General features: G+C 38.6%; 1 long non-coding RNA gene across 1 annotated transcript; it reads right to left on the bottom strand.

The window, feature by feature from the left end:
• Window positions 1–3577: 3577 nt before the first annotated feature.
• Window positions 3578–6911, bottom strand: LOC139710235 (uncharacterized). Its single transcript, XR_011709444.1, has 3 exons — window positions 6864–6911; window positions 4322–4409; window positions 3578–3661 (listed from the first exon to the last, which is right to left on the bottom strand). It is a non-coding gene; the product is annotated as an uncharacterized lncRNA (long non-coding RNA).
• Between the last annotated feature and the right edge of the window lie 1575 nt (window positions 6912–8486).

Raw genomic sequence — 8486 nt, 5'->3', positions numbered from 1 at the left:
AAAATTTTGACATTTTACAGTAAAAAACAAGCAAACTGCCGTTTGTATAGCTATATTTCTACGCTTTAGAATCTAAGGGGGCGCATCGGGCGCAACTGCTGGCAAATACTGGCAGCAATATCAGGAGAGCATAATGATTACATTCGAGCGAGCGGAACGAGCGAGCTTGAAAATTTTACATTTTACAGTCCAAGAACTGCCGTTCTTAGCCATATTTTTTCGCTTTGGAAATTAAGGGGGAGGGGCACCGGGCGGAACTGCTGGAAATTACTGGCAGCAACATCAGGTGTATTGCATAACAACTAATGCGAGCGAGTGAAGAGAGCAAGCTTGAAAATTTTACATATTACAGTCCAAAAACTGCCGTTCTTAGCCATATTTTTTCGCTTTGGAAATTAAGGGGGGCGCACCGGGCGCAACTGCCGGCAATTACTGGCAGCAACATCAGAAGAATGGCATATGATTAAATGCGAGCGAACGGAGCGAGCGAGCTTGAAAATTTTGACATCATCTTTTACAGTCCCCAAACTGCCGTTTGTATAGCTATATTTTTTCGCTTTGGAAATTAAGGGGGGGGGGCGCACCAGGCGCAACTGCCGGCAATTACTGGCAGCAACTTCAGGAGAATGGCATTACGACTAAATGCGAGCGAGAGGAGCGAGCGAGCTTGAAAATTTTGACATTTTACTGTCCAAAAACTGCCATTTCCAGCTATTTTTTTTTCTCATTGGAAATTAAAGGGGGGGGGGACGCCCGGTGCGCCCCTCCCCCTGGATCCGCCACTGGTAGTCCAGGGTTTGGGTTTATGTTCATGACTGGGGGAGGTATGACCAGCGAGGTGGCGTCGAAGTGACCAAGTGGGGAAAGGATGTCCAAAATCTGCACTTTAGAGCATCCCCTAAACTAATATTGTGCATGTTTGTTTGTGTGTGTGTATTATATACATGGAAAAGTTAGAAATTAGCCCAGGTCAAGTCTTTTTATTGGCAATGCAAGACATTTTTAGATAGACTAGTATGTAAAGCAACACTGCAAAATGCAATGATCAAGCTTTGATAAAACGAAGCGTAAGGTACAAAGGTGTACATTCTACATCACATTGCGCAACATTGTAGCGACTCTTCGTTCGATGTACTGAGTACACTGCGCACATCCTGCTTATATGCAGAATGCCAACCAGGAATCACAATCTTTTGTCGGGTCTGGGCTTTTTGAACGATGTTTCACACTATATTACCTATTTAATTATGGTTAAAAGAAATTATAGAAAAATATCTTATTTCTGGATCACCCTTTCATTCAAATGCAGTTTACTAACACTTGAACTACTATTTCGGTAAATCTTTTTTTTTTACCAGCGGATTGGGAGGGGGGCGCACCCCCCCCCCCTTCCGTAGTTACGCCACTTTTTTGGGGTGAAATAATTGGACAGATTTCTTGAATTCTAACAAAAAAGCAAGAAAATCTTTTCATCGCGGGAATTATGATTATGTGGGGTGGGGCAAATGGTGCGCTTGCCTTCCAATATCTTAATGGGGGCAACATTTTTGTTTTCTTTCAAAAGCAAGAAAATCTTCTCATTTCGGGAATTATTAATTATGGGGGGGGGGGGCAAAACTAAGATTTGCTTGCCCCTCCATTTTTTTTCTTTTTTTTTAATGAGGCTAAGGCTCGCTCTTGGGCTGGCAATATGGATTGGTCAGAAGTAACGTACACAGACCCTACATACTTGTAAGTAGCACACGTACATGCAAACGTGTAGAAGTGGTCCGTATCGTATATACGGATGTACAGTACGGTCGATAAATAGTAAACACTGTAGAATACTAATAGATATGTATAAAATCAGTGCTGCCAGAACCAGGGGTGCGAATTGTTTTTGCCGACGATTTTCTTTGTGTGTGTGTGTGTGTGTGTGTGTGTGTGTGTGTCCCTGGTGCAAAATATGAAAAAAAAAAATAGAAAAGAATAATTATTTAGCGTCCGGCGTTGAGGTCGCTCGCAGACTGTTTTTGTTTTTGTTTTTGTTTTTGTTTTTGTTTTTGTTTTTTTAAGGATCTGAAGGGGGGTGCGTTCGCACCCAACGCACCCCCCCTGGTGACGCCCATGTAACTTATCTGCATTTGTATACTTGTGCTGTGATCTACTCATACAAACATGTCTTTATCAAGTTTATGGTAACCAAATGTTACAGCGAAAAATAGTTCCGACATGCAGAACTGTTAATTTTTCGCCCAAAAATGTATGCAAATGCCCTAGAAATGTGTTCAATTATGCTACAATATCAATTGGGAAACAACATATTAACCAAAAAAGATTCACCATTGTGTTCATTGCATACATGTAACTTTGTACAACTGATTAGTTATGTAATCTGCAAATTGGCCCACAGCAGTATCTACTGATCTTTTGTGCTAGTGTGAAACAGCCCATGCAATTTGTTGGAAAATATGGTTTACTACATACAGTATCTCGTAACTACCTTCTCAAACCTTCTAGTGGGAACCATCCCAAGACCCATGAATGCAATACAAATAAGTGGTTCAATTGCTGAGAAATCAAATTCAGTGCCATCTTGCCACAGCACAGGTTCATCTGCCCCCAGGTGGTGCTACGCAACTGTAAACAAGATCAAGATCATCATAATTTTAACCAGTAATTATTAAAGAACTTTTTTACCACCAAGAAACATGAAATGTCTCACAATATACTTCGGCAGTTTTGAGTACGATGATGTCCTTTATTACAACTGTTTGTTATTTTACAAAGTAAATGTTCCTTATTCTATAGGTTTGATAGCCTGAAATGGAATATGGCTGAGACTTACAAGCCTTCAGAGTAACAAACCATATTTTGTGGTTTGAATAACAAAACAAGGACAGGTGAACTGTTACCTTGGAGATTATGAATACAGTAGTAGCTGTATTTACAGTGTATAATGGACCAGGGTAAGGAAAAAAAATATAGTAAAACATGTCCATAGACATGATGTTCATGGCCAGATTACTCTTGTATATTTAAGTTATAATTGTCCTCCAGCTCTCTAGAAACTCAAACTGTGGTGCTTTACAGTGTACATACATATACCAGGGAGGTGAGTCACCTCCATGCATATACACATACTCACATCATGGACTGAACATTTCTTCCCATGAAAAAGAACAAAACAGGGCTCTGCAATATGTTTTCTGCCAAGAGGGTTTTGGATGTTACATGTAACTTCTTGAACACTGGTTCAGTAAAAGGATGATTACCCCATTATTAGTGCTAATACATGTACTGCAGGATAAATGACTCACACAGAATAAGTGACAGGGGCAAAATATCCAGAGGACTCTTCAATATCTTTGAAAAGCACAACGTGCTATGACATGTATTGTAGCTAGCACACTTGGATGCATGTGATGCAGCCGAGATCATTACTGCCCATGCACTTGTTGCAGCTCTGAAACACTGCTTGCTTCGTGTGTCCCTTGTTTTCTAAGAGTGATGACCTCAGCCTGATGAAATGTGTTTAAAAAATCACTGCCTTGTTGTGTTCGAACTTTTCCTCATTGTTGACAGCAAGCTGCTCATCCTTTGAAGTGTATACCGTCTCCTGATATCAAGTTTGGTCTGTCTGCCCTCAGCTGCCATTCCCCTTGATTCACAGAAGTTATACCTATACATGATACAAGAAATATTGAAGAAATAAGAAATGGGAAATAAAAAGGTAAACATTGCACTCACAAAGTCATTTTGTGCACATCCAAAAGGTGTTTTGTGTAAAGGTATGATGGTGCCAACATTTTAATTTGAAAATGAGGGAAATTTCAAACAATCAGTATTATACTGAAAACTGCGTATTACATGCAACTTCATGTGCCGAAATGATACAATGTACCTGAATCATGAAGGCCTGAATGCTACTGTCAGGATATGTAGAGCATTTTCAGTTGTCATGGGGCTTGATAAAGAGATTTGAATGTCTAAAGTCTTTATCAATACATAATATAAGCCATTGCTGTACAAAACATTCCTTTCATTATGGGTAACTTTGTGTTATGTAAATTTCAATGCATCATTTTTGCTTATAATCTTTTATGAACTGCCGCGAAGTCTTCTTTACTCATTACTATGCCATGCTTTACATTTTCTTGTTTGGTAGGATGAAGTCATTGTACAAGTATCCTCAAATGAGACATCACATCAGAATTTATCCTAAAACAATAATGACAGATTCCAACAAATCAATATATTAACATTTCAAGCTGAGAGGTTCTACACATTTCATTCTCTCTCTTAACTAGAAATTATCGTACAATGTACAATGTTCACTTACTGTCTGCGTGCACTGGCTGGAATTCTCATGCTGGAGTGAGTCTCGGTCTTGAAGAAACATGGTTTTTCTCCTCTTTTTCTTCCATTCCCTGTTGATAGAACAGATAAAATTGTCTCATCGTGCAGAAGTACAAAAGAGCAATGAGAATTTGCAAAATTACAACCAAACAGTGTAGGAACGAAATAGACGTTGATGTTTAGAAGCAGGCACTTTTTTCTTGATATTACAATAATGTTGGAACACTCTTTGAACTACTTTCATATCCTCCCCTCTGTAACAAATTAACCCTCTATACAGTCATTCACCTTGCATATTAAAGTCAAATAATCACCAAAGTCTACGGTCTTTTCACATCTTCTTCTCTTTATATTCTACTAATTTTAATCTTCATAAGCCAAATTTCTTGAAGCAGAATCTGCATGTATTTCTTTAGTCCAAATCAAATCGACATAGGCACAGTTGACTGTTGACTGCCCATCAATCCATCACCCCCCACTCATATTCATATGCAGACACGTACAATATTTTTAGTGCTGTATAAATGTACATTGCAAATCACATCCATAAGGCTCTCATGTGTCCTGCCTATTGCAAGCACTCTCAACTATGTTTCCTCATCTCCCAAATCCGGAGGTCACGGTGACATGGGGCTTGGGTAGGCCTACAGGGTTACATACAACTACACTACGGTATAGGGTGGCACACACCTTGTAAGTAGCAGAGTACGGTACAATTGTACTATGTAAATTCTGGTATCTAAAAGTGTCCATAAATACCATTTGTTTGAATGCATTCTAACAAGGTCTATTTGTTCTTTCCACAAACAAAAAGAGCATAAAGAATTGTTGTACTCATAGTTATGACTCCATCAAGTAAATCACTTGAATTCTAGGCCTGGGTAGCTTTCATATACCCCTTCAACCACTTGTTTTCAACAAAAGCACTGACACATGTAAATATTTCTGCTTGGATATCCTACAGTCAGTTTGCTCATCTTATCCGTACGCTTCTGGTCTGAAATTTCAGCCTTGGTGACTATAGACCTATATTTACACACTGCATTACAAAACTTATTTACTGGCACTGTTTGATACACTACACTACAGTACTGGTACTATAATTGCAACTCTGATTACTTGTAGGTACTTGCTACAGATATGGTTCAACTTCTCCCCCCCCCCCCCCCCCCCCAAACAGCAGCCCAACTAGATGTGGTGCGAAGTACAGCGACTGGGGCCCTGGGCTGTGTATAGTTACCCAAACAGATGCACTTGGCCCTTGTTCGTTTTAAATTCTAGCTTTTTATTGATTACTGATACAGGAAGTCAATACTAAATTGCAAGATTTCAATTGATCCGTCCTAATTCCAGAACAGAACAACCTAAAAAAGCAAGGTCTATTCCACCCACAGAGGTTCTCCAACCTCTTTGATTCCACCTCCCTGCTCAAAGAAGGTTTTAGACTAACCCCAGGGCGCTGTAGGCCTACACCAATATCAATAACGACACGTCTTTATTGGGGTCGCTGATACGGTTGATACGGTTGATTAGTTCTAGCCGTTGGACTGAAATAGTGAAATCGTAGAGCACATACCCTGGGGCCAACTCTGAACTTTCTTTACGACCTGCAAAAGTAGAACTTCTACTAGAACCTCCAGGCCCTACCTAGATCTAAACCCCTACCCTAGCTAGGTCTAGAAACTAGCCCAAATTACAAATAGGCCTACAGACTATTTTATATACTAATATAAAGTTATCTAGGCCTAACACAGGCCTAGACCACATCTAGAGTCTAATCGAGTAGGCCTATTAAAAAAAAATTACACATCAATTCAAAAATTCAGCAAGCTTTTGCATCACATGGTCCATGGACAGTATAGTATCACGGCAAAATAACTAGCCCACATGTACAGGAGGGGAATGAGGCCAAGCAAGGGGGTAGGCCTAGGCTATGTAAAAATCTAGTATATGGTTCTAGACTAGAGTATAGACTGTACATCTGTAGTAGGCTACGTACATTGTGTAAGGCGTAACGTAGGCCTAAAACGGTTGAATAGCATCTATTCTGTATTCATCGCCATAGCGTTCACCAGCACTCCAGTCTACCGATAGCTCCTAATCCTGCTTGAGAAAGTAGCGGATTTGGATAATGAACTTTCTTTTCAAATCATTTTCACACTTTTATAGAGTACTTTCAGAAAGTCTAGTTGACATCGACTTTTTTTTTACTTGAGCTGGCCTATAGACATAGAGCCCTGCCCCTGGCAGCAGGAAAAAAGAAAAAAAAAAAGAAAGAAAAAAAAAAGGAGCTTGCCAATGCAAGAAAAAATGCTAACACAAAAAGCTATGTGTGGGACTATGATTGATGTACTGTGTGCCCACTGAGTGTTCACGACGGCCACAACTCTTTAATTTATAGGAAACACATTTTCCAATTTTTCAAGAAAATTCTTATAAGAAGTAAGTCTAAGGAACTAGCTCTTTTAAATACAAGACACAATGAGTAAATAATGGGATCAAAATCGACAATTTTTGTAACTTACTCTGTTTCGAATCGCCAACGATCGCACAGCAAACCTCCACCACAGGAGAGACACAACACATTGAGCTATATGGAGTATAGTATCTTCAGATCTTATGCATGCAAAATGCATTGAAAAATGGACAAATTGGCTAGGCTTATCTTGCCAGTCGCTTATATAAATACAAAATACAGCAAGGGAGCTTGCAATCAATTGCATCTTGCAATTAATTGCAAGCTCCCTTCTTGCAACAGGAATTTGCGATTGATTGCAAATTGCAATCGATCTATCTATTGCAAAGTTGCAATAGATATTTGCAATCAATTGCAACTCGACTTTCTTGCAACACCCCCATAGACATGCATGGCCATGGCCATAATGCTAGTTTTGATTTTGTATATAAGTCAAAATCAAAATGCATATTCAATTTGAGTTTTGCGTTATATGTATTGGCCTATTGTCTGTTGAAAAACTAAAATCTATTTGCATAGTTTCACAAACACCCTCACATTCACACACACACACACACACACACACACACGCACACACACACACATATATATATATATATATATATATATATATATATAAAGAGAGAGAGAGAGGGAGACGGAGGGAGAGAAGAACATGCTCTATCATTTTATTTTTTCCCATATTTTTCCCTTCTGTCGCGCGTGGAAATGCCACTGCATTGCAAAATATCGTTTGTTCTTGGGGTTATCAACCTTTCCTATATAGTCTCTTTTGTATTTCCCAGAGGAAGGAACTGGCATTAAATTGATCCCACATTTTCCTTCTCCGGTCACAATCACTGCTGGAGAGAAGTTATATGTTAATTCATTTAAAAAAAAAAGACCGACTACGAAAATGTTGACGGAAGATCCAGTTCATATCGGACATGTTTGTGCTGACATAGATACCTCAGATTAGACTGTTTGTATATTTTGCGGTGTATATTATCATTATTGTTATTCTTTTTTTTTTACAGATGATTGATTTCTTTTTTACACATTGAAGAGATAAAAACAGTCACAATGCACGCACATTATCACTAAGACAATAACAAGCAGGCCTACAAATGTTCAACAGATTTCAATACGTTATGATATGACACACGAGAATGAAACTCGACGAAGTTGCGCTGTTCCGTATAGACATTACAATAGGAGTTACACGAATCTGTAGCAAACCCCCAAATAGATGTACTATAGACAGTTTTCTTGGTTTTTAGGAAAAGGAAAAGGCAAATTACTTTCACAAATGAGTTGGTAAACAGCAGCAGTAAACAGTGTATTAAACATTACAGTAAACATGAGTAGTAAAATACCATTGAGTCCATAATTATAATATTGAACAATGTAATTATCTGCTTCTATGCCTTTTTATTTCGTTATCATGAAGACTCATTAATCCTTTGTAGAAATAAAACTTGTCTCGAGAAGACTGTGGTTTATTTGAAAATTCTATGCTGGCATTATTTCAAACGTAAGTGATTCTTTAAAGAAAAAAAAAAGGATACAAAAATGTTAGCATTCAAGGTATATAATACTTCTGAGCCATCAGCCTCTATTAGAATCATTCTAACTGTAAGAAGAGAATCTTGTAATGGTGTTCCCCCATGACAAAAATAATGATAGAGTCACA

The sequence above is a fragment of the Diadema antillarum genome, unplaced genomic scaffold, assembly GCF_040938485.1.
Source record: "Diadema antillarum isolate AM-2024a unplaced genomic scaffold, OU_Dant_1.0 seq00001512_RagTag, whole genome shotgun sequence".
Taxonomy (NCBI): domain Eukaryota; kingdom Metazoa; phylum Echinodermata; class Echinoidea; order Diadematoida; family Diadematidae; genus Diadema; species Diadema antillarum.
This window is presented reverse-complemented; position numbering and strand designations above follow the sequence as displayed.